At 47.8% G+C, this 25,436-nt stretch overlaps 11 non-coding genes across 11 annotated transcripts; 5 read left to right on the top strand and 6 right to left on the bottom strand.

The window, feature by feature from the left end:
* Positions 1-4,753: 4,753 nt before the first annotated feature.
* On the top strand, positions 4,754-4,835 carry trnal-aag (transfer RNA leucine (anticodon AAG)). Its single transcript has one exon. It is a non-coding gene; the product is annotated as a tRNA-Leu (tRNA).
* Positions 4,836-5,844: 1,009 nt separating this feature from the next.
* trnat-agu (transfer RNA threonine (anticodon AGU)) lies at positions 5,845-5,918 on the bottom strand. Its single transcript has one exon. It is a non-coding gene; the product is annotated as a tRNA-Thr (tRNA).
* Positions 5,919-7,596: 1,678 nt separating this feature from the next.
* Positions 7,597-7,678, top strand: trnal-aag (transfer RNA leucine (anticodon AAG)). Its single transcript has one exon. It is a non-coding gene; the product is annotated as a tRNA-Leu (tRNA).
* Positions 7,679-15,411: 7,733 nt separating this feature from the next.
* On the bottom strand, positions 15,412-15,484 carry trnav-aac (transfer RNA valine (anticodon AAC)). The gene has a single exon. It is a non-coding gene; the product is annotated as a tRNA-Val (tRNA).
* Positions 15,485-15,593: 109 nt separating this feature from the next.
* On the bottom strand, positions 15,594-15,666 carry trnaf-gaa (transfer RNA phenylalanine (anticodon GAA)). Its single transcript has one exon. It is a non-coding gene; the product is annotated as a tRNA-Phe (tRNA).
* A 1,024-nt stretch (positions 15,667-16,690) lies between these two features.
* Positions 16,691-16,762, top strand: trnad-guc (transfer RNA aspartic acid (anticodon GUC)). Its single transcript has one exon. It is a non-coding gene; the product is annotated as a tRNA-Asp (tRNA).
* Positions 16,763-17,383: 621 nt separating this feature from the next.
* On the bottom strand, positions 17,384-17,456 carry trnav-cac (transfer RNA valine (anticodon CAC)). The gene has a single exon. It is a non-coding gene; the product is annotated as a tRNA-Val (tRNA).
* A 1,339-nt stretch (positions 17,457-18,795) lies between these two features.
* trnav-aac (transfer RNA valine (anticodon AAC)) lies at positions 18,796-18,868 on the bottom strand. The gene has a single exon. It is a non-coding gene; the product is annotated as a tRNA-Val (tRNA).
* A 109-nt stretch (positions 18,869-18,977) lies between these two features.
* On the bottom strand, positions 18,978-19,050 carry trnaf-gaa (transfer RNA phenylalanine (anticodon GAA)). The gene has a single exon. It is a non-coding gene; the product is annotated as a tRNA-Phe (tRNA).
* A 1,024-nt stretch (positions 19,051-20,074) lies between these two features.
* trnad-guc (transfer RNA aspartic acid (anticodon GUC)) lies at positions 20,075-20,146 on the top strand. The gene has a single exon. It is a non-coding gene; the product is annotated as a tRNA-Asp (tRNA).
* Positions 20,147-21,251: 1,105 nt separating this feature from the next.
* On the top strand, positions 21,252-21,323 carry trnad-guc (transfer RNA aspartic acid (anticodon GUC)). The gene has a single exon. It is a non-coding gene; the product is annotated as a tRNA-Asp (tRNA).
* Positions 21,324-25,436: the final 4,113 nt, after the last annotated feature.

Here is a 25,436-nt window from a genome sequence, read left to right on the forward strand (position 1 = left end):
CCTTCTGTTCCCTCTGGACAAGAAATAAAAATATTTCCTTGTTCCCCAGATATACAGGGAAGTCGTGTCTAGGCTGAGGTCCCAACAGCCTCCCTGCCACAGGAGCGCTGCTCCGAGCAGCCGCCTGATCCACCAGGTAAAGCACACCCCTTTTACATCCCTAAAGAGGAGCAGATCTCCCCACCTGGCGATGAAAAGGAGCTTTCCCTGTACACCCTAGCACCCAAGAGGGGTCAGGACCACCACCCCGCAGTGGTGGAAGGGATCCAGATGGCAGGAGAGCAGGTTGGTGATGTAGCCCTCACCCTTAGCCCTGAGAGGTCCTCTATTAGTGAGGATCTGCTTGAGCAGCTGTCACAGGGCCACCGCCAGGTGCCCCTGGTGCAACATTCACAGGTTAGACAGGAGGTCCAGCTCGACGCTGAGACTACTGCGCTGTGGACACACCTGATCCCAGATGCCGATTCCCTCTGCTTTGACCCAGGGAACCTGCAGTCAGGTAACATTATTTCTCACAACTACCAGGTAGTGAGTGAGACTGACCTGATTGTTCCTGCCTCAACGTCAGGGTTGCCAACACACCCAGTCCCCCAGAAGGGACAGGGAATGAAAGCCGAGCCGGTTTTCTTACAGCCACCAGCTCAGTCTGTCAGTCTGAGTCTGACCAACAGTGGTTCAGCCAGACTGGAGCTGGATGGTAAAGTCACCCGCCTGCCAGTGCAGGACATCGCAAAGAGAGGTGTCAGAATCCCCGCCTGCACTGACATGGGCCTGGTGAGTGATAGTGAGTTCAAAGACAGTGAACTAGCTATCCCAGTGCTGGGGCAGCTCCCTGAACCCCTAGCGAGGGAAGGGGGGAGCGAGCAGGTGTCCTACACCTACCCCCAGCGAACGATTGTAAACATGCCGATAGAGGGATTCCTCAATCAGGAAGTGTGCAGGGTGGACCTGAACAGTGAGAATGGGATAACAATCCCAGATCACTCAGGTGCTCCAGATGACCACTCAGCCAAGGGTCAGGCAGGCTCCACCGCTGCACCGCCCCCTGCAGGGTTCCTAGAGCACAGGCATGAACAAATCCAAAAAGCAGATGCCCTGGAAACGGAGGAGCAGCATCAGCCGCTGCGTCAGATCTCCCCAGATTTCCAGGATGTTGGTGCCCAAGATGCCACAGGGCATACTGAGAAAGACACCATGTACATGCTGCGCCAGCTTAGAAAGGCAACAGTCACTCAGAAGGAGATGACTGGGATCAGCCACCCGAAAAGACTTTTGGGAGGACTGATTGCTGCCACCACTGTTGTGCATTTGCTATTTCTGGTAGGTTTGTGTGCTACTGGCACTCTCACCCTGACTGCCCCAAGAAGGCAGGTGTCAGAGATGCCAGAGGGTAGTGACAGACTGTATCAACAGCAGCAAAAGTTGGAAAGCTTAGGGAAAACCCTACAGGCAACTTCCTATGCAACAGGGTTAAACCTTATTCCCCAACCAGTGGACATGATTGTTGGTGTTATACAGTGGGTTTATGCTTGTGTGCAACAGGCCAGAATGTTGACACAAGACCTGTTAAGGGAGCTTAGTGCCACTATAGCCAGTCTAGACATGGCACAATTCCCAACCCACTTGATTCCACTCTTCTCAGTAGAGGAGTATGTGGCATTAACCCCATCGCTCATAGCTCACCCAGAAGGCAAACCAAGATTGAATTTGGTTCCAAATCTTGAGATGGGTATGGCTACCAAAGCTATCCATTGGCTGTGTCTAAACGATTCACCAATGAAGGGTGTGAAGCTACTAATGGGCAGAGGGAGGTTAATGAACCCCATGAAGAGCAGGTGGGAAGTAAATGGCTGGTCAGCACACCACATTTAACAGACACTGTGACTTGTGACAGGTATGATACAGCTACCACAATGCAGCTACTTAATCAAACAGTTTTCCTGCAAGTTCCCGAGGAGGCCACAGTGTTCTTGAACTTAATACTGTACGGTCTGGAACCAGACAATTTAAGACCAAACTTGAGGTCGTAGATGCCTTCAGGTGCCACACTATTGAATTGGATAGAAATCCAAGAAACAGTAAGCCCTGAAGAGGTACAGGTAGTTAGTTTGCTTTAATGGAACAAACCTCCAAACCACCCTAGCAGACACCCAACACAGGTGTTGTGGTTTATCGGGGGGCTGGGAACAGGAACTGTTGTTGTTGTAAAACTACTGCCGAGTAGGTGGATCATGACTGACAGTGAACTTCCTGATGTGTAGTTCCTAGACTGAGATAATGTCTCCTACCGTGTTTATACATACTCCAGATGTTATTCATCCTGTTTGTATCCAATGCTGGTTCCGGTATGAATTCTCGAGGAGTAATGTAGACATTTAAGGTTAATGTTCTAATGGCAAGGGACATCACTTAACTCTGTTTTGTTTTGAAGGCAACAATGCCTCAGGACCTCGTGACCTTCAAAAAGGGGGGATATGTAGCGGCGAGGCTTAATAATAAGGCAGAATTAAGTGTTTCTGAGCTTCCCAAATGAGGCCCCATTTCTCTGTTCATCTCTGTGGTGCAGCCACAGAGAAACCATTCATGCAAGATGTTTTCTTTTGATAAGGACAGCTCCCACAGGGGGATGCACTTAGCTAAGCCTGGCTATCATGATCAATGGTCATCCATTGGCGCCTATCTGTTTAGGGAGTGCCAGTTGGACATCTGGACTGCATTACTAAGTGTCAGGAGTAAGTGACTCATATCTCACCTTGATCAACCAATCAGGGACCGGTAGGGCCGAGTAACCCACGTGGGACTCTGATGCCCATGGAACTTTCAGCCAATCAATGAGCTGAAGTTCCTCCAGGTAAAAACAGGCAACACAGAGAGCCTGAGAGATTCAGATTCAGATTCAGATTCAACGAGATTCAGATTCAGATTCAGATTCAACAATTCTAAAGGGAATTCAAAGGAGAATTCCAGGGCAGGACGGCCCAGGAGCAGAAGGCTCCCAAGGGCAGGACATTCTCGCAGCGCGCCTCCTGACCATCCTGAGACTCAGCCCGGACAACCACGGAACGGCCAGTGTGTCCGAGCGCCAGAACTTTCCTTTGTTCTAAGAGTCTAGAGTGGAGGTTGCCAGAGAGTAACCAGCAGCAGGCCTCGTGAACAGGTCAGAACTGTGGACAGCTGAATCACTATTCAGAACTAGCTCTTCATCAGGAACGAACCGGTCCTCTTCCTGACTTGCTGGGACCCACAGTCATCTTTTCTCCTGTGCACAAACTTTGCTAGTTAAAGCCAACACTAACTAGCCGGTCAGTGAGCATCAGCAGCGCACCGTCGCAAGCCGCACAGCACAGCCTGGCACGGAGCCAGAGAGCGCGGATTGGACAGCAACAGCCTGCAACTGTTTCTTTGTGCCCGCAGGAGATCTGAATCCCCAAAGATTGGATGAGTATTCAACTTCAATGCATTACAGCTGATATCAATTTAATTCCTAAGAGTTATGTACTTGTTTGAGTATCTAATGTAGAAGTTGTAACCAAGTTCACTTTACGAAACGGTCTTAATGAATGATATACTGAACATATGTCCTCTTGATATGTGTAACACTTTGTAACTGATTGAATATATACCTTTTGTATTCTGATAACCCTCTCGATACGATCTGTTAGGTTTACAAGCATATTCTATATATTAATAAATGTATCCTCGTGTGTTAGTACCTGTGTGTGCGCGTTGTTTGAGTTATGTCGCATGGTTGGATTCTAAAGCCACCAAAAGAATCAACTTTGTGATTTACTGCTACAATTAATAATTGTCTCAGTAAATGCCCAAACCCTACAGAACTGGTGCCTTCAGAGAGCCACTATGATTACATATTTGGCGTCCCTGGGCCGGCTTAATCTACAATGCGATAGTTCCACCACTAAGAGAAAGGATGAGAAATGGCTTTTATCTGTCACTTTTCATGTCAGAGGATCTCAATCTGCTTTCCCTGTACAAGAGGATGTCCAACTCATGTAGCTAAAGACGTAGACGACAGTGCTCCACTGAAATCTTGATCTCACAACCCTCGGCATGACTCCGCTGTGTTCTGCTTTAGACAAAGGGGGGAAAACACTTCTTTCATCACACGTTTTGCACTGTTTACGGTGTTTGCAGTGCTCTTTCTTAAATGAAAACCAGGAATCGGCACCATATGAGGTGAGACTAGATAATATTGGAACAAGTAGCCTCGCCATTCCATGCGTGACGTGAGCAAAGTGTAATTCCTGTCTTTATAGTGTGCTTGTTAGAGACATAGCTGGCACCCAGAGCGCTTTAAATCCGGGAGTCAGCAGCCCAAGACAAGAGAGTTTCCTTCGTCTATGTTTTTTGCGTGAAGGAGGAAACCATGCGTGTGCTGCAAACGATCTTAGTATCGAAGTGCCGTCCCACATAACCGATCCGAACAATCTGCTTTACAGAGGAGCACTGCCAGAGCTTATCGTTGGCACAACTTGACACAACTTTCTGGATGCGGCTGCTGTAAAAATAAAATGACATCAAGGGTGCTGTACGCAGAGGTCTGAAACCTGCTCCACAGAAGATCTTTATCCAGAGGTGTTAAAGAAGTCGAGATCTCGCCATGAGAGGGGAAGCATCTCAGAAAAAGCAGGTGCAGTCGGTTCCACGGTCATAACGCCACTAATTCGGGCGACAAGAGCAAAACCCACCCGGCTTCCTCCGGGCAAGTAATGAGACAAAGAGACAGTGCACAGCGGGTAGCGTGGCCGAGCGGTCTAAGGCGCTGGATTAAGGTTCCAGTCTCTTTGGGGGCGTGGGTTCAAATCCCACTGCTGCCAGGTGCTTCTGTCGAGACCCCCTTTCGGCTGGCTTCAGACGAAGGGAACTGCTTTTTGGCAGTCTCTCGAGAAACTAAGCAAAGTCTTTAAAGATACTTTCTCAGCTTGACATCAAGGCACAAAACAAAAACCTTCTTGCGTCCTCTCAACCCAAAAGCGCTTTGCCACTTTTTGTGTTATGCAGGGAACGACGTCTGCCCAGATCACTTTTGTGTCAATGCAAATCGTAGTGTGCCCTGCGTTTTAATTTTGGCTGTGCTGGCGTGCTGCTTCTGTCTGTGAAACTTGAATGTTCTGCTTCTTCACACCAAATCGTCGGCGGGGGTTGAGCTTGTTAAATCTTTGCGCATAGCGCTCCTTTGGAAGTACTTTGTCCAAGTTCAAAAGCAATCGTGGGATTTACTTCATGCGTGCAAAAAGCATGCCTCGCACGACAGATTTAAATGGGGAATGGAGCCTGCTTCTTGCTGTTTTTCCTGTGGTTGCAGTTACAAAGTTGATCGTGCTTTCACATTCTGTTAACAGTATTCACTGGCTGAGCTTTATCAGTTGGTTCGTAAAGGAATCTCTGCTTCGGTTCCAGAAAAGTCATCTGTAGTGTGTTTTTTTTCCGTGCCCATGGCAGTCTTTTAAAGCTGGTAGTAATGGCGGCGAAGTTAATTTTTTATCCTCTTTAAAAGAATAAGGACGGGCTGGGGCGAGCTCCATTTACCACTCTTTCAGCTAACCACCGAACTCGCGAACTGATTACACTGCAGAGCCACAGGCACCTCGCTTTTCTCCATTCTCTGGGTTAGGGTGAAAAAAAAACTTTGCTGGTATTAGCTGGCCTGCTGGGAGTACCTCTTCTTCACTGATAAGCAAGATTTGTGTTTCATCTTTCGCAAGCTGTATAGATTTCTTTCAAAACAAGTTGTTCCAGAAAGGAAACGAACACTTGCATGCACCTGAATTAAAAGGCATGGGATTTGCCCATTAGGATAAATTCTGTACAGTAAGACAGGAAGAAAGGCACCGCTGGGAATCGGACCCAGGATCTCCTGTTTACTAGACAGGCGCTTTAGCCAACTAAGCCACGGCGCCGGCAAAGTGCTGTCCTTTGACAGCCACTTGGACACGTCTCAACTGCTCTGAGACATCTGCGTTCGGTGTGTACCGAGCCTGCTCGCCTTGCAAGTTGCCTCATTTACATGCGATAGTTCCACCACTAAGAGAAAGGATGAGAAATGGCTTTTATCTGTCACTTTTCATGTCAGAGGATCTCAATCTGCTTTCACTGTACAAGAGGATGTCCAACTCATGTAGCTAAAGATGTAGACGACAGTGCTCCACTGAAATCTAGATCTCACAACCCTCGGCATGACTCCGCTGTGTTCTGCTTTAGACAAAGGGGGGAAAAGACTTCTTTCATCACACGTTTTGCACTGTTTATGGTGTTTGCAGTGCTCTTTCTTAAATGAAAACCAGGAATCGGCACCATATGAGGTGAGACTAGATAATATTGGAACACTTAGCCTCGCCATTCCATGCGTGACGTGAGCAAAGTGTAATTCCTGTCTTTATAGTGTGCTTGTTAGAGACATAGCTGGCACCCAGAGCGCTTTAAATCCGGGAGTCAGCAGCCCAAGACAAGAGAGTTTCCTTCGTCTATGTTTTTTGCGTGAAGGGGGAAACCATGCGTGTGCTGCAAACGATCTTAGTATCGAAGTGCTGTCCCACATAACCGATCCGAACAATCTGCTTTACAGAGGAGCACTGCCGGAGCTTATCGTTGGCAAACTGAAGACCAGGCTGACCTCTTCTGTGACTCTTGAACACTGAGTCTCAAGGTTGTGAATTCAAGCTCCACGCTGGCGGGAAATTCCATAGGTAATGATCACATTTTCTTGCATGCTAATCAAAAGAAATATTAAGAAACTTTTCCCGATACCAGTTTTTTACAAAAGTAAAGGCACACGGCACATGTGTGCCACATCACGTCCGAGTTTAGTGACAACTACCTCAGAGATTGTAAGCTGGGTAGTTTCAGATCAGATCACTTTTTGTATCAAAGGTTCAAGCAAACCCGAATACTTTTGCAAGAGACATTTCAGAATCCCAGTCAAATCCAGTACGATTGCTGGATCCTTTGAATTCGACTGAACTATAGCACAGATCTGCAGTCCACCATTAGAATACTGTGGGTGTGCTGTATAAGCCATACCGCCCAAAATAGTTCTAAAACAGGAGAAGCATCCTCGTTTAGGAATGTGGTATAAAGTGAAATGGTCTGGGAAGAGTCCTACGTTTGAACAGTTCAAAATAGACGTCAAGGGGTATTTACGGACTCTTTCGAAATGTAAGAACAAGCTGTGCGGACCTTATCTTTATTTACCTTGTGTAATCGTTTTTCATAAAGTGTAACTGTATTATAGCATTTGCCCCTGACGATTTTCTTGATACGTTATATGTGCTCTTGTTTGTATTGTATGTAGTTTTGTTGTTCAAATAAAACGTAAAAGACACAACTTTCCGGATGCGGCTGCTGTAAAAATAAAATGACATCAAGGGTGCTGTACGCAGAGGTCTGAAACCTGCTCCACAGAAGATCTTTATCCAGAGGTGTTAAAGAAGTCGAGATCTCGCCATGAGAGGGGAAGCATCTCAGAAAAAGCAGGTGCAGTCGGTTCCACGGTCATAACGCCACTAAGTCGGGCGACAAGAGCAAAACCCACCCGGCTTCTTCCGGGCAAGTAATGAGACAAAGAGATAACACACAGCGGGTAGCGTGGCCGAGCGGTCTAAGGCGCTGGATTAAGGCTCCAGTCTCTTCGAGGGCGTGGGTTTGAATCCCACCGCTGCCAGGTGCTTCTGTCAAGACCCCTTTTCAGCTGGCTTCAGACGAAAGGGAGGGAACTGCTTTTTGGCAGTCTCTCGAGAAACTAAGCAAAGTGTTTAAAGATACTTTCTCAGCTTGACATCAAGGCACAAAACAAAAACCTTCTTGCGTCCTCTCAACCCAAAAGCACTTTTTGCGTTATGCAGGGAACGATATCTGCCCAGATCACTTTTGTGTCAATGCAAATCGTAGTGTGCCCTCCGTTTTAATGTTGGCTGTGCTGGCGTGCTGCTTCTGTCTGTGAAACTTGAATGTTCTGCTTCTTCACACCAAATCGTCGGCGGGGGTTGAGCTTGTTAAATCTTTGCGCATAGCGCTCCTTTGGAAGTACTTTGTCCAAGTTCAAAAGCGATCGTGGGATTTACTTCATGCGTGCAAAAAGCATGCCTCGCACAACACCTCTACATACCCGACCACCACTGCATCACACAGGTGCCAGCGCACCTCACCGTGCCAGGCCACCACTGCGTCACATAGCTGCAAGCGCACCTCACCGTGCCAAGCCACCACTGCATCATACAGCTGCCAGGGCACCTCACCGTGTCAGGCCACCACTGCGTCACACATATTTCAGCGCCATATATTTCATGGATATTATGGAATATAATGGATGGATATCTTAGTTATCTTTCTAGTTCACAGGTTTGCATGCATAATTTAATTTTGAAAGCCACTGAGACATCAAGTACTACTGTTGTATTTATGAAAAAGAAACAAAACAAAAAACATACTAACAACTGTGCCATCCTACTCCTTAGTTAATACATTTTATTATTCATAAACAGTTAACATTGTTAGCAAAATATTTTGAATTATATTTAACCCTATTTTTTCTTTAGTTTTGTATTTAACTTATTATATGATAGTCAGACTTAATGTATATTGGAACAATGAAAATATATTTTTACAAGATTTTACATTAAGCACTTAAAATTCATATGGTTAATAATAGTAAACTGTAACATGCTGTAACAAGATCGGTTAAACTGCGAAGAAAATGCTTTCAGAGAAAATGTTTCAGGTGTGAAGAACATAGATCTCCAATGCAATTTCAACCAAACCTGTTCCCACACACCCTGCCCCCACTACCATTAGAATATACACAAACATTTTAGCGTTTCATTTTGAGCAGAAGACCCTCACACCTGAAGAGTGCTGGCTGTGACAAATTAAACCAGTTTTACAGGTTTCAATCACAGACCATGTGACATGGGAGTCAGGAAACTAACACACAGCGCCACCGGATTTGATAACACTATAAAAACGCTATAAAATAATGTGACTTGGCACGGAACAAGTTTACAGCACAGTACAAAAATAAATGCTGACCATGACTTTAGAAGCATAAATTGCCTTACACTCAATTTAAACACAAGTTGTCTTTAGCCCTCTAAGCTGGTTCATACAGAAATGTAGAGATCCAGGCTCAGAACACACAGCTTCATTAGCGAATACATATGCAGGAAATCTAGAGAAGACGTTTTACAGAGGATGGATTTTTAGAAACATCCCATCAGTGACATCACTGAAGTCAACTCCTAGGTACTGTAACTGTCGTGTGGATAGTTTCACAAGAATCAGACAAAGGTTTAAGCATCGCTTGTTCTAGATAAAACTGCAAAAAACAAAACAACAACCAATAATTAACTTCTTTGCGGCTCTGTTTGCCCAAATCATATATTCACAACGTGAAATCTAGAAAATAATATTACGTAACCAAAATCCGCAATATGGAAACAGAACCTGTGTAATTGTTGATAGATGATGTACTCGTAACATTTTTTCAAGACGAACTACAACATTTAAAAAATGACTTGTATGTACTTGATATCTCTAATCAATCCACGGGTCCCAGCACAAAACGAAACTAAAACACATACCGTTTCGCGTTTCTTATTAGTTGCTCAAAAGTAATTTGACCGTATAAAATGCATAATATAAACCTAGAAACATATACGTGAGCAGTACTTAAGCACTGTAGTATCGGTGTTAAGACATACCTTTCAAATACTGTAAATCAAGTTAAAAATATCTCAAGACCGATTCTGGTCATAATGAAACCATGTTTCGTGTATGTTTTCTTTTTCATCTTGAAATAACTAATTTCTAAATACCTTTTTCACTGTTAACATCTTGCAGCAACTCTGCAACAAAATATACACTCTGACAGTTCATCCTGCTACCAACATTAAATAAAACAAATCTTAAGATTTCTATATTTATGTCTTTATTTAGTGGTTTCATTAGTGACAAAGGCTAAACTTTCTTGGAAAAATGTCTTTTATGTGTTGCGGAAAAAACTGACTTGCTTTAACAAAATATGTTTACAAATCCTTTCACCTGGCATTTTCGTAGTTAGAAATTATGGAATGCTCTGTTAAAAGCAAGGGAGTTTTTATGTCCGTTGCAGTTCTTTTGCAACATGAATTTAATTATATCGTTATTAATTTCTTGAGATACGCGATTCCATATTATATTCCCTTTTAATCAAATTCTAAAAGTATGCTTGTTGACTCCGGTATCACGTTAGTTAAAGACTTCGAAGCTTACAATGTTTAGGGAGAAATGGAATACTGGTGTGTATTTTTTTCTTTAAAGTACCTAGACCAGCCATATACTGTATGTTTATGTTCCAAAATTAATATAGTTTATGGCCTTCACACGCGTTACAGTATGCTCCTATTCTTTTCATGCTCAGCTACTAAGATTTCCCTTCAGTGGTAAAATTAGATATGAATATTCAATACTTAAACGGGCACAGTTAAGACATTAAATATACATATACATACTGTATACAGTACAGTTTGCATACGGTAATATGTTTATGTTACGTGATTAAAAAATAAATAAATACAAATGAAAAGTCCAGCACCAGCTGGATTTGAACACACAACCTGCCAGTTGGTAGTCACACACCTAGACCAGTAGGCTACAAGACAGCTCGCATGAACAGGCAGGCGAAACAGCCCTACACAGCCCTGTCGCAGTACATGGATATAATCATACCGTTATTAAATTCTTGAGATACGCGATTCCATATTATATTCCCTTTTAATCAAATTCTAAAAGTATGCTTGTTGACTCCGGTATCACATTAGTTAAAGACTTCGAAGCTTACAATGTTTAGGGAGAAATGGAATACTGGTGTGTATTTTTTTCTTTAAAGTACCAAGACCAGCTATATACTGTATGTTTATGTTCCAAAATTAATATCGTTTATGGCCTTCACACGCGTTACAGTATGCTCCTATTCTTTTTATGCTCAGCTACTAAGATTTCCCTTCAGTGGTAAAATTCAATATCTACAACGGGCACAGTAAAGACGTTTACAGTAAGTCTTTCTACGACAGACCAACGGACCACGAGTGCCCCTGTCGGTCAACCAATCACATACCGCGGTATTTTGCGTCATCGCGCGTCACAATGCACGAAGCCGTAGCCAATTACCTCCGGTACGTGTCTGTACCGCGCACTTTGAATGGCTGCATCTGTAAGGAGATTGGAAAATATAAGAGCGTCTGAAACGTATAAGTACAGTACAGGTGGACGTAAAAGTAGTTAGATAAACAGTTTTTGTATTTTTATACAATTAGTTGCAATAGTGGAAACAATTTGGATTTTTTCAAATGTCTCGAAACCAGACATGCTGAAACGCTGTAGGTTTAGAATCGAGACTGGGGAGAATAACGTCTTGTGAGAAGGTCTGTTTACCTTACGATTAGATCCTGTAAATCCCTTGTAGCCTCCCTAAGTCTGTCCCAGTCCAGTGGATAAAAATGTATTGTTAATGGAGTGTTGGTTTCTCTGTTAGGGGATACTGGAGCACTACTGTCATGCTTGTTTCACTCCTCTGTTCAACAGTGTGCTATAGAGTAATGTATATGGGGAGACGGCAGGAAGCCACAGGAGTATTGGGGCAGCAAGTTTTACTTGCCGAGTACCAGATTTTAATGGGTGGTTTTATCCCAGATCTATTGGGTTGGAATATTATGCATTACAAAGAATGACTATCCAGAACAGGGTATCACGTGGCTTCAACTGACTGTGATCACTCAGTATGTTGATGGTATTCTGAGTTCTTCCCCTGACGAGGAAACCCACAAGTCTGAGTTGCTTCAGCTTTAGAGTGTCTAATATTAAGCAGTTATAATAAGGCCCTTTTGTGTCGAGCATTGTGGAATTTTAACAGGGCCAGGGTGCAATGTTTTTACGGGGTGAGCACAACTTTTAACAGATCTTCTTAAGGGGGGAGTGCAGTACAAGGACAAGATTGCCTTGGTTCCAGCAGCAAAAGCCGCCTGTAATAATTTGAAACAAGCTCTCTTACAGGTGCTGAGACTGGGGTTTCCTCAGATGGATCAACCATTCCTTTATATGTAAGTGTGGACAAAGGGTTACTGTATATGTATATAATGTATGTATTTGTTGCATGTAGGCCACAATTCTGGATGGCTATGGAGAAATAGGATTCTCTCACAACGGCAGGGACTCCAGTTAAGAATACTGGGCTTGTCTCTGAACTGATTTGTAGTTTTACAGCTGCCGACAGAAGCAGCTTGAGTAAGGTGTAAATAACACAATAAATAAAGAATTCCAGTAACTCAAGGTAACAACCATGCAGATGCAGATGCCAGACGAGCGGCACTGGGAGAGCGGGAGTCTGAGACCCCTGTGAAACCTCTATTGGGGAAAGGGGAGAATTCAGGTTGAGGGCTTTAATAGATGTTTAATAGTGGTTAGAACAAATGTGTAAAAATGTGGGGTTGTATAATGATGGGATGTGGGCTGGCACATACCCAAGTGTATGACAAAGATGATCCCGTGGTACGGACTGCCCTTCCCCTTGGATACTGATCTAGGGGCATACTACACTGGGAAGGTGTGCCAGGCTGTAATTGCCTCACTAGGGGTAAGTTAGAAGTCACATTGCCCCCATCACCCACAGTCTGAAAGACCAACTAAGGAAATATCAACTGAAGGAACACCGTGGGTAGATGCTCTACCTGCAGTCCTGTGCGGTTTGCGGGCTGGAGCAAACAGAACTGTGAGACTGAGCCCATTTGAGATCATCACGGGCAGCCAAAGAAACTCCCTGGAGGCCAAGTTTGGCTAACGCACTGATGAATTAACTAACTCTCTATTAAAGTATTGTAGGTTTGTTAACTGAAGCAGTGCACAGGGCTCGTGAACAGGTGCCGGACGCTTGGGGACCTCCAGTAGAGGGGAGACACGACCGGATACCTGGCGAGTGGGTGAAGGTGAAGAAGAGATACCCTGCCAGACGTTGCAATCCTGCTGGGAGGGACCATATCAAGTGCCACCAACTACTGACTGTGCCATCTGAGTGACAGGATGAGATCGCTGGATCCGCGTATCGCACTTTCACCGACCCACGGCACCAGAGACTGAGTGAACAGAAAGAAGGATGTTGTTACCGTTTCTGTGTCTGATGTTTCCTAAGACCAACAGTGTGCTTGTTAGGCCTGAGGAGCATTTCTGGGGATATGGTATCAATACATTCCGGGTGTTGGCATATCTATAAGCCAAAAAATTATAATCGGAGTTGGGTCAGTATTGCTGTTCCAAGATCCTGATGATAGATCTCCACATGGCTGAGGTTTGCGTTTGGGTCCTGGAGTAGGACTTTATGTATTTGTAGGATTAGGGTTGTTTTATATGTATAATTGTAACTATCACTTGTACAAAAACATCAATAACATATTGTTGTAACTGTGGAACACACAATGTCATGGTAATGCATGCCTGTACATCTAAAAAGGAAAGATCTGCCCTGACATTGTATGTGTAAAAATAGGCAGTCCTGACGTATGCCATATTTTATAAGGGGGGAATGAAGTAAGAGATAAGATGTAAAAAGGGTTAACTTAAGTTAGTTCTGCCTGAAAATTAGACTTCTAAGCAACAGGGGTTTATGGCAGGAAAGGGGGTTAACTGATAAGGATTCCAGATGCGAACAAGGAACCCCCTGGGGGCATAATCTTAAACTGACCATTTGGCCAGGGCCTCTTAACTGGCCAAATACCATGACCCCCCCCCCCTTACCATAACATTGAATGACGTCAGAAGCAGCAAGCAAGGACTATATAACCTAAAAGTTTGTACCGGCACATCGAACAATACTTCGGTTTTGTTGTTTCTTGCGGGAAACAAGACTTCGGCTTTATTGTTCCTTGCATGCAATAAACTCATCTGTTTTACTTCATCTTGGGATCAAGAACCTTATTCCTTCTGTTACAACAGTACCAAACGCACGTTTCTTCTGTGAAATGCTGAACCGTTTCGAACCGGGGACCTTTCGCGTGTGAGGCAAACGTGATAACCACTACACTACGGAAACGGTGGTAAGACGTGCCCAGCGGCCCAGCGCTGAGCTTCGCCAATGCGATTCAGCTGCTTCCAGTGCCTTTATTGGAGTGCGCTGATGGACCGTGCTCTCTCTCCAGAGACCAGCACGCCTGTCATGGACGGAGCAGGAAAGGCGGCGCCACATTCTACAGCCCTCTCCACGCAATCGACGAAATCGGGCTACTGAAGTGGAGAAAATCGCCTCTCCAGAAAGTGCAAATATCATCTTGGAGACTATAAATCCTATTGCCGAAGGTCAGCCCTGTCTACCAGAGTAACCCTCCCACAGCGATGATCAGCTCGTCTCACACGCGAGAAGTTTCGGTTGGAAACAAGCGCCCCCTCTTCTCGCACGTTTTGCACGTTCGAGTAGTTTTAATGCGGCTCTTTCGTACACGGTGCTGATCTTTTGGAAAGCAGGAGGCAAAACCGAGTCGAACCGCCTGGGTGAAAACCAGGAACCCTAACCGCTAGACTATATGGCAGCGAACAACCATGCTGTTCACGGCATCAAGCAAGCAAACTACATAAATATGAGAAAACACGCAAGAGAGTTGTCACTCAGAGTGTCGAAGGGTCGATGTATACTGGGGCTCAGTTGAAATGCAACGTCAGGACTTTTCCGAATTATGTCACACGAAGAGAGCACAGCCCTTTCCGCCCTGCCGCGTGTGTCTCGGTAACTCGCTGTGATCGTATAGTGGTCAGTACTTTGCGTTGTGGCCGCAACAACCCCGGTTCGAATCCGGGTCACGGCAGAATAGGGGCGTCTGCTTTTACTACTCGCACGAATGAAGGCAAAAAAAAGCCAATCGACGTGAACGAACGGCGCTTTACAGAGGAGTACTGCCTGACTGGATCGTTGATGAACGACAGAGGCCACTCCGACCTCTTCTCGGTTTTCTTCAATGACTTACTAAGGATCTTCTTCACATTCGCCCATGCAGGGGAAGCCAGTTACACCAAAGCAAACGCAGGAAAGTGCATTTCAAGCAGAGACCAGGAGGGACTTGTTTACACCGAGAGTGGGCGGAGAATGGAACAATGCGCCCAGCCCTGTTGCTGGAGCCGATTCTTGATGAGCTCTTGGGCTCACTAAGAGGCCCCCGCTGGATGCTAATCTTTCTGTTGTTCTTGCAGGTCCTGCGCTGCTTTTGAGCCGACAGAGCTCGACCTGGTCTGTCGGCACAGCCCAATTGCAAATGATCGGCTCCGCGTACAGAAGGAACGTGCGTTTGGTACAAGAGTGCACGAAGGCACCGGAAATACATTGGGAACAAATGACCGGTCGCTCAAGACCTCTGTGAAGTACAGGAGCGTGCAAAACGAGGCTGTTTCCGCCCGGTCTCGAACCGGGGACCTTTCGCGTGTTAGGCGAACGTGATAGCCGCTACACTACGGAAACCTGTAGGGACTGCTGCTGGTGTCTCGCTTGCGTTTCGGGCTGAGAAAGGGACGCGTCACTTTAGGCAGGTGGCGCTGGAGAGAGGAACAAAGGGCGCGATGAAACAGAATGCCGAAACCCGGGATCGAACCAGGGACCTTTAGATCTTCAGTCTAACGCTCTCCCAACTGAGCTATTTCGGCAGTGCGCAAAGCCCACAGCCACCTGCTCCAGCCTTCCTGTGTTGTGGCATGAGCGCACCAAGAGTAGCGGGAGAGTGTTGCAGGAACGTCACTCAGAAGGAAAGCCACCCAGCTGCGCCCTCTGAGCTCTGTCCAGCGCATCTTCCTCGCATGGACTCCTGCCTGCGACGGGCAGGAAACAATTAGCAAGAACAGAACGACACCCCATGGGTGTCTCATGACCGCACCTTAGGTTGTGACACGTGCAGGTGTGAGGGGTTGCCGGGCTACTTTGGAGCAGAGCTTGGGCGGAGGGGGGGCGGGAAAGCAGACAAAGAGGTGACACCTCAAGGTCTGCACGATCACAGCTCTCCGCCGCCCCAGGCTTCCGCTCGATAAGCTACTGGACACACCCGCCCCTCCTCACACAGACCGTGGAAAAGCCCCCGAGTGGGAGGGCTCGCTCTTCCTCCCAGGAGCTCTTGGACACGACGCCCAGACAGGGCGCGGGGAGCCGCCGCCTGCAAACACGGCTCCAGGCAGGACTCCACTCCGCAGGAGCCGCAGAGCAGAGGAGATGAGGGCAGCTTAGCTCCTGTGCAGAGACCTGAGCTGTTGTTGCTGTGGATGCTGTCTTTTCTGCACTCGGGGTAGGAGTGAATCTTGAGTTGCACTTAGAAATGAAGCAGAGCACTTCAACGGCACGGGTGTGTGTGTGTGTGCGCCCTGGTGATTCTGGGAGACAGATCGAACCTGGGCTAAAAGAGAGGGGGCTTAGCCCTCTTCCATTTGCTAGTTCAAAGTTGTACAACCCCTTTGTATCTGCTAGGCGGCGCAGTCGTCGTGCACAAAGAACACTTTGAAAAGCGTCAAAGGCAAGTCATTCCGAGTTGGTCGTTTGTGTTTTCCGTTCAGACGCGAAATGCTGACATGATCTCTCGGCTCCTCGGTTGTCATTTCTGCTCCGTAAAGGGATCACAGCACGCGTCGGCTTCCAGCATGCTGGGTCGGGACACGATGCCGGGGGTTGGAGAGAGCGATGTCTTCCTCGTTAGTATAGTGGCAAGTATCCCCGCCTGTCACGCGGGAGACCGGGGTTCGATTCCCCGACGGGGAGTAGCTTTTCTTTCACCTCCTTAGAGAAATGACTGCCTTTCACTTCTCTGTTTTCTTTCACAGCGTCGTGCACCTTTTCATTGCTCTCGCTTTCAGAGCCTCCGCACGGCAGTCGACTCGACATCAGGAAGCACATTGAAGTGAAAGCAGGAAGCGCTGCGACATGCACTGTGCAGATCCCGCCACACTAAGAGGTGAGTGGGTCTGTTCGATGCACAAAGAACGCTTTGAGAAGCGTCAAAGGCAAGTCATTCCGAGTTGGTCGTTTGTGTTTTCCGTTCAGACGCGAAATGCTGAAATGATCTCTCGGCTCCTCGGTTGTCATTTCTGCTCCGTAAAGGAATCACAGCACGCGTCGGCTTCCAGCACGGTGGGTCGGGACACGATGCCGGGGGACGGAGAGAGCGATGTCTTCCTCGTTAGTATAGGACCTGTCACCTGTCCCCACCTGTCACGCGGGAGACTGGGGTGCATCAGGATGCGCCTTGAAGTGAAAGCAGGATGCGCTGTGACATGCACTGTGCAGATCCCGCCACACTAAGAGGTGGGTCCAGTGGGTCTGTTCGATCACAGCGCTAGGCGAATCCCCAATCCCCTTTTGTGCCTGGCGACAAAAGATGTCTGTTTCCGCCCGGTTTCGAACCGGGGACCTTTCGCGTGTGAGGCGAACGTGATAACCACTACACTACGGAAACGGTGGTAAGACGTGCCCAGCGGCCCAGCGCTGAGCTTCGCCAATGCGATTTAGCTGCTTCCAGTGCCTTTATTGGAGTGCGCTGATGGACCGTGCTCTCTCTCCAGAGACCAGCACGCCTGTCATGGACGGAGCAGGAAAGGCGGCGCCACATTCTACAGCCCTCTCCACGCAATCGACGAAATCGGGCTACTGAAGTGGAGAAAATCGCCTCTCCAGAAAGTGCAAATATCATCTTGGAGACTATAAATCCTATTGCCGAAGGTCAGCCCTGTCTACCAGAGTAACCCTCCCACAGCGATGATCAGCTCGTCTCACACGCGAGAAGTTTCGGTTGGAAACAAGCGCCCCCTCTTCTCGCACGTTTTGCACGTTCGAGTAGTTTTAATGCGGCTCTTTCGTACACGGTGCTGATCTTTTGGAAAGCAGGAGGCAAAACCGAGTCGAACCGCCTGGGTGAAAACCAGGAACCCTAACCGCTAGACTATATGGCAGCGAACAACCATGCTGTTCCCGGCATCAAGCAAGCAAACTACATAAATATGAGAAAACACGCAAGAGAGTTGTCACTCAGAGTGTCGAAGGGTCGATGTATACTGGGGCTCAGTTGAAATGCAACGTCAGGACTTTTCCGAATTATGTCACACGAAGAGAGCACAGCCCTTCCGCCCTGCCGCGTGTGTCTCGGTAACTCGCTGTGATCGTATAGTGGTCAGTACTTTGCGTTGTGGCCGCAACAACCCCGGTTCGAATCCGGGTCACGGCAGAATAGGGGCGTCTGCTTTTACTACTCGCACGAATGAAGGCAAAAAAAAGCCAATCGACGTGAACGAACGGCGCTTTACAGAGGAGTACTGCCTGACTGGATCGTTGATGAACGACAGAGGCCACTCCGACCTCTTCTCGGTTTTCTTCAATGACTTACTAAGGATCTTCTTCACATTCGCCCATGCAGGGGAAGCCAGTTACACCAAAGCAAACGCAGGAAAGTGCATTTCAAGCAGAGACCAGGAGGGACTTGTTTACACCGAGAGTGGGCGGAGAATGGAACAATGCGCCCAGCCCTGTTGCTGGAGCCGATTCTTGATGAGCTCTTGGGCTCACTAAGAGGCCCCCGCTGGATGCTAATCTTTCTGTTGTTCTTGCAGGTCCTGCGCTGCTTTTGAGCCGACAGAGCTCGACCTGGTCTGTCGGCACAGCCCAATTGCAAATGATCGGCTCCGCGTACAGAAGGAACGTGCGTTTGGTACAAGAGTGCACGAAGGCACCGGAAATACATTGGGAACAAATGACCGGTCGCTCAAGACCTCTGTGAAGTACAGGAGCGTGCAAAACGAGGCTGTTTCCGCCCGGTCTCGAACCGGGGACCTTTCGCGTGTTAGGCGAACGTGATAGCCGCTACACTACGGAAACCTGTAGGGACTGCTGCTGGTGTCTCGCTTGCGTTTCGGGCTGAGAAAGGGACGCGTCACTTTAGGCAGGTGGCGCTGGAGAGAGGAACAAAGGGCGCGATGAAACAGAATGCCGAAACCCGGGATCGAACCAGGGACCTTTAGATCTTCAGTCTAACGCTCTCCCAACTGAGCTATTTCGGCAGTGCGCAAAGCCCACAGCCACCTGCTCCAGCCTTCCTGTGTTGTGGCATGAGCGCACCAAGAGTAGCGGGAGAGTGTTGCAGGAACGTCACTCAGAAGGAAAGCCACCCAGCTGCGCCCTCTGAGCTCTGTCCAGCGCATCTTCCTCGCATGGACTCCTGCCTGCGACGGGCAGGAAACAATTAGCAAGAACAGAACGACACCCCATGGGTGTCTCATGACCGCACCTTAGGTTGTGACACGTGCAGGTGTGAGGGGTTGCCGGGCTACTTTGGAGCAGAGCTTGGGCGGAGGGGGGGCGGGAAAGCAGACAAAGAGGTGACACCTCAAGGTCTGCACGATCACAGCTCTCCGCCGCCCCAGGCTTCCGCTCGATAAGCTACTGGACACACCCGCCCCTCCTCACACAGACCGTGGAAAAGCCCCCGAGTGGGAGGGCTCGCTCTTCCTCCCAGGAGCTCTTGGACACGACGCCCAGACAGGGCGCGGGGAGCCGCCGCCTGCAAACACGGCTCCAGGCAGGACTCCACTCCGCAGGAGCCGCAGAGCAGAGGAGATGAGGGCAGCTTAGCTCCTGTGCAGAGACCTGAGCTGTTGTTGCTGTGGATGCTGTCTTTTCTGCACTCGGGGTAGGAGTGAATGTTGAGTTGCACTTAGAAATGAAGCAGAGCACTTCAACGGCACGGGTGTGTGTGTGTGTGCGCCCTGGTGATTCTGGGAGACAGATCGAACCTGGGCTAAAAGAGAGGGGGCTTAGCCCTCTTCCATTTGCTAGTTCAAAGTTGTACAACCCCTTTGTATCTGCTAGGCGGCGCAGTCGTCGTGCACAAAGAACACTTTGAAAAGCGTCAAAGGCAAGTCATTCCGAGTTGGTCGTTTGTGTTTTCTGTTCAGACGCGAAATGCTGACATGATCTCTCGGCTCCTCGGTTGTCATTTCTGCTCCGTAAAGGGATCACAGCACGCGTCGGCTTCCAGCATGCTGGGTCGGGACACGATGCCGGGGGTTGGAGAGAGCGATGTCTTCCTCGTTAGTATAGTGGCAAGTATCCCCGCCTGTCACGCGGGAGACCGGGGTTCGATTCCCCGACGGGGAGTAGCTTTTCTTTCACCTCCTTAGAGAAATGACTGCCTTTCACTTCTCTGTTTTCTTTCACAGCGTCGTGCACCTTTTCATTGCTCTCGCTTTCAGAGCCTCCGCACGGCAGTCGACTCGACATCAGGAAGCACATTGAAGTGAAAGCAGGAAGCGCTGCGACATGCACTGTGCAGATCCCGCCACACTAAGAGGTGAGTGGGTCTGTTCGATGCACAAAGAACGCTTTGAGAAGCGTCAAAGGCAAGTCATTCCGAGTTGGTCGTTTGTGTTTTCCGTTCAGACGCGAAATGCTGAAATGATCTCTCGGCTCCTCGGTTGTCATTTCTGCTCCGTAAAGGAATCACAGCACGCGTCGGCTTCCAGCACGGTGGGTCGGGACACGATGCCGGGGGTCGGAGAGAGCGATGTCTTCCTCGTTAGTATAGGACCTGTCACCTGTCCCCACCTGTCACGCGGGAGACTGGGGTGCGTCAGGACGCGCCTTGAAGTGAAAGCAGGATGCACTGTGACATGCACTGTGCAGATCCCGCCACACTAAGAGGTGGGTCCAGTGGGTCTGTTCGATCACAGCGCTAGCCTATCTGTCAATAAACACGGCTCCAGGCAGGACTCCACTCCGCAGGAGCCGCAGAGCAGAGGAGATGAGGGCAGCTTAGCTCCTGTGCAGAGACCTGAGCTGCTGTGGATGCTGTCTTTTCTGCACTCGGGGTAGGAGTGAATGTTGAGTTGCACTTAGAAATGAAGCAGAGCACTTCAACGGCACGGGTGTGTGTGTGTGTGCGCCCTGGTGATTCTGGGAGACAGATCGAACCTGGGCTAAAAGAGAGGGGGCTTAGCCCTCTTCCATTTGCTAGTTCAAAGGTGTACAACCCCTTTGTATCTGCTAGGCGGCGCAGTCGTCGTGCACAAAGAACACTTTGAAAAGCGTCAAAGGCAAGTCATTCCGAGTTGGTCGTTTGTGTTTTCCGTTCAGACGCGAAATGCTGACATGATCTCTCGGCTCCTCGGTTGTCATTTCTGCTCCGTAAAGGGATCACAGCACGCGTCGGCTTCCAGCATGCTGGGTCGGGACACGATGCCGGGGGTTGGAGAGAGCGATGTCTTCCTCGTTAGTATAGTGGCAAGTATCCCCGCCTGTCACGCGGGAGACCGGGGTTCGATTCCCCGACGGGGAGTAGCTTTTCTTTCACCTCCTTAGAGAAATGACTGCCTTTCACTTCTCTGTTTTCTTTCACAGCGTCGTGCACCTTTTCATTGCTCTCGCTTTCAGAGCCTCCGCACGGCAGTCGACTCGACATCAGGAAGCACATTGAAGTGAAAGCAGGAAGCGCTGCGACATGCACTGTGCAGATCCCGCCACACTAAGAGGTGAGTGGGTCTGTTCGATGCACAAAGAACGCTTTGAGAAGCGTCAAAGGCAAGTCATTCCGAGTTGGTCGTTTGTGTTTTCCGTTCAGACGCGAAATGCTGAAATGATCTCTCGGCTCCTCGGTTGTCATTTCTGCTCCGTAAAGGAATCACAGCACGCGTCGGCTTCCAGCACGGTGGGTCGGGACACGATGCCGGGGGTCGGAGAGAGCGATGTCTTCCTCGTTAGTATAGGACCTGTCACCTGTCCCCACCTGTCACGCGGGAGACTGGGGTGCATCAGGACGCGCCTTGAAGTGAAAGCAGGATGCGCTGTGACATGCACTGTGCAGATCCCGCCACACTAAGAGGTGGGTCCAGTGGGTCTGTTCGATCACAGCGCTAGGCGAATCCCCAATCCCCTTTTGTGCCTGGCGACAAAAGATGTCTGTTTCCGCCCGGTCTCGAACCGGGGACCTTTCGCGTGTTAAGTGAACGTGATAGCCTCTACACTACGGAAACCTGCAGGGACCGCTGCTGGTGTCTCGCTTGCGTTTCGGGCTGAGAAAGGGACGCGTCACTGTAGGCAGGGGGCGCTGGAGAGAGGAACAAAGGGCGCGATGAAACAAAATGCCGAAACCTGGGATCAAACCAGGGACCTTCAGAGCTTCAGTCTAACGGTCTCCCAGCTGAGCTATTTCGGCAGTGCGCAAAGCCCACAGCCACCTGCTCCAGCCTTCCTGTGTTGCGGCATGAGCGCACCAAGAGGAGCGGGAGAGTGTTGCAGGAACGTCACTCAGAAGGAAAGGAACATGTGACCGGTCGCTCAAGACCTCTGTGAAGTACAGGAGCGTACAGAGGCTGTTCCCGTCCGGTTTCGAACCGGGGATTTTTCGCGTGTGAGGCAAACGTGATAACCGCTGCACTACGGAAACGGTGAGAAAAGAGACCTCCTGGCAGTGAGTATTGAACCTTATTGCATTACTGCTCCCAACCAGTTGATATCAATTTAATTCCTAAGGGTTATGTTCTTGTTTTGAGTATCTCATGTAGACGTTGTAAACAAGTTCAATTACGAAACGGTCTAAATGAATGATATACTTATGTCCTCTTGATATGTGTAACTCTTTGTAACTGAATGAATTTATATCTTTTGTATTCTGTTAAGCCTTACGATAAGATCTGTTAGGTTTGCATGCATATTCTATATATTAACAAATGTATCCTCGTGTATTAGTACCTGTGTGTGCATTGTTTGAGTTATGTCGCATGGTTGGATTCTAAGACCATTAAAATAATCAATTTTGTGATTTACTGCCACAAAAATAATTGTCCCAGTAAATGCCCAAACCCCTACAGAACTGGTGCCTCGTGAGAGAACACTACAACAGTGTGTGATATCCTGTCCCAGCCTGAGGAGCAGACAGCGAGCCTGTCTCTTAATAATGCTAATAATACAGTGTGTGATTCCCTGCCCCAGCCAGAGGAACAGACAGTGAGCCTGTCTCTCAATAATAATACAGTGTGTGATCTCCTGTCCCAGCCTGAGGAACAGACAGTGAGCCTGTCTCTCAATAATAATAATACAGTGTGTGATTCCCTGCCCCAGCCAGAGGAACAGACAGTGAGCCTGTCTCTCAATAATAATACAGTGTGTGATCCCCTGTCCCAGCTTGGGAAACAGTGAGTCAGCCTCTCAATAATTATAATACAGTGTGATCTACTGTCCCAGCCAGAGGAACACACAGTGAGCCTGTATCTAAATAATAATAATACAGTGCGTGATCTCCTGTACTAGCCTGAGGAACAGACAGCGAGCCTGTCTCTCAATAATGATAACCTAGTATGGAATGTCCTGTCCCAGTCTGAAGGACATACAGTGAGCATGTCCCTCAGTTATAATAGAACAGTGTGTGTTCTCCAGTCCCAGCAGGAGGAACAGACAGTGAGTCTGTATCTCAATACTAATAATACAGTGTGTGATATCCTGCCCCAGCCTGAGGAACAGACAGTGAGCCTGTCTCTCAATAATAATAATACAGTGTGTGATTTCCTGTCCCAGCCTGGGGAACAGTGAACCAGATACTCAATAATAATAATACAGTGTGTGATCTCCTGTCTCAGCCTGGGGAACACTGAGCCTGTCTCTCAATACTAATTATACAGTGTGTCATTTCCTGCCCCAGTCAGAGGAACAGACAGTGAGCCCGTCTCTCAATAATAATACAGTGTGTGATCTCCTGTCCCAGCCTGAGGAACAGACAGGAGTGAGCCAGTCTCTCAATAATAATAAAGCAGATTATGATCTGCTGTCCCAGCCTAAGGAACAGTCAGGAAAGAGCAGGTCTCTCTATAATAATAATACAGTTTGTGATCTCCTGTCCCAGCCTGAGGAACAGACAGGGAGCCTGTCTCTCAATAATAATAATACAGTGTGGGATCTCCTGTCCCAGCCTGAGGAACAGTGAGCCTGTCTCTCAATAATAAAAATACAATGTGTTATCTCCTTTCCCGGCCTGGGGAACACTGAGGCTTTCTCTCAATACTAATAATACAGTGTGTGATATCCTACCCTAGCCTGAGGAGCAGACAGTGAGCCTGTCTCTCAATAATAATAATAGAGTGTGTGATTTACTGTCCCAGCCTGAGGAACAGACTGTGAGCCTGTCTCTCAATAATAATAATAGAGTGTGTGATCTCCTGTCCCAGCCTGAGGAACAGACTGTGAGCCTGTCTCTCAGTAATAATAATAGTGTGTGATTTCCTGTCTCAGCCTGAGGAACAGACTGTGAGCCTCTCTCAATAATAATAATCCAGTGTGTGATCTCCTGTTCAAGCCCAAGTGAAGACACAGTGAGCCTATCTGTCAATAATAGTAATACAGTGTGTGATCTCCTGTCCCAGCCTGAGGAACAGACAGTGAGCCTGCCTCTCAATAACAAGCCAATGTGTGATCTCCTGTCCCAGCCTGAGGAACAGAGAGTGAGCCTGTCTCTCAATAATAATACAGTGTGTGATCCTCTGTCCCAGCCTGAGAAACAGACAGTGAGCCTGTCTCTCAATAATAATACAGTGTGTGATCCTCTGTCCCAGCCTGAGGAACAGACAGTGAGCCTGTCTCTCAATAATAATAATACAGTGTGAATTCCTGTCTCAGCTTGTGGAACATACAGTGAGCCTGTCTCTCTATAATAATAATATAATGTATGACCTCCTGTCCCAGCCTGGGGAATATACAGTGAGCCTGTCTCACTATAATAATAATACAGTGTCTGATCTCCTGTCCCAGCCTGAGGAACAATGAGCCTGTCAATCAATAATAATACAGTATGTGATGTCCTGTCTTCGCCTGAGGAACAGAGAGTAAGCCTGTCTCTCAATAATAATAATTCAGTGTGGGATCTCCTGTCCCAGTCTGATGAACAGACAGTGAGCCTCTCTCTCAATAAAAATAATACAGTGTGTGATCTCCTGTCCCAGCCTGAGGAACAAACAGTGAGCCTGTCTCAAAATAATAATAATACAGTGTGGGATCTCCTGTCCCAGCCTGGGGAACAGTGTGCCAGACTCTCAATAATATTAATAATAATAATACAATGTGATCTACTGTCCCAGATTGAGGAACAGACAGTGAGCCTGTCTCAATAATTATACAGTGTGTGACCATCTGTCCCAGACCGAGGAAAAGACAGTGAGTCTGTCTCTAAATAATAATAATACAGTGTGGGATCTCTTGTCCCAGCCTGGGGAACAGTGAGCCAGACTCTCAATAATAATAATACAGTGTGATCTACTGTCCCAGCCTGAGGAACAGACAGTGAGTTTGTCTCTCAATAATAATACAGTGTTATCTCCTGTCCCAGCCTGGGGAACAGACAGTGAGCCTGTCTCTCAATAATAATAATACAGTGTGTGATCTCCTGTCCCAGACTGAGGAACAG

The sequence above is a fragment of the Lepisosteus platostomus genome (assembly GCF_059453375.1).
Source record: "Lepisosteus platostomus isolate fLepPlt1 chromosome 5 unlocalized genomic scaffold, fLepPlt1.hap1 SUPER_5_unloc_3, whole genome shotgun sequence".
NCBI lineage: Eukaryota > Metazoa > Chordata > Actinopteri > Semionotiformes > Lepisosteidae > Lepisosteus > Lepisosteus platostomus.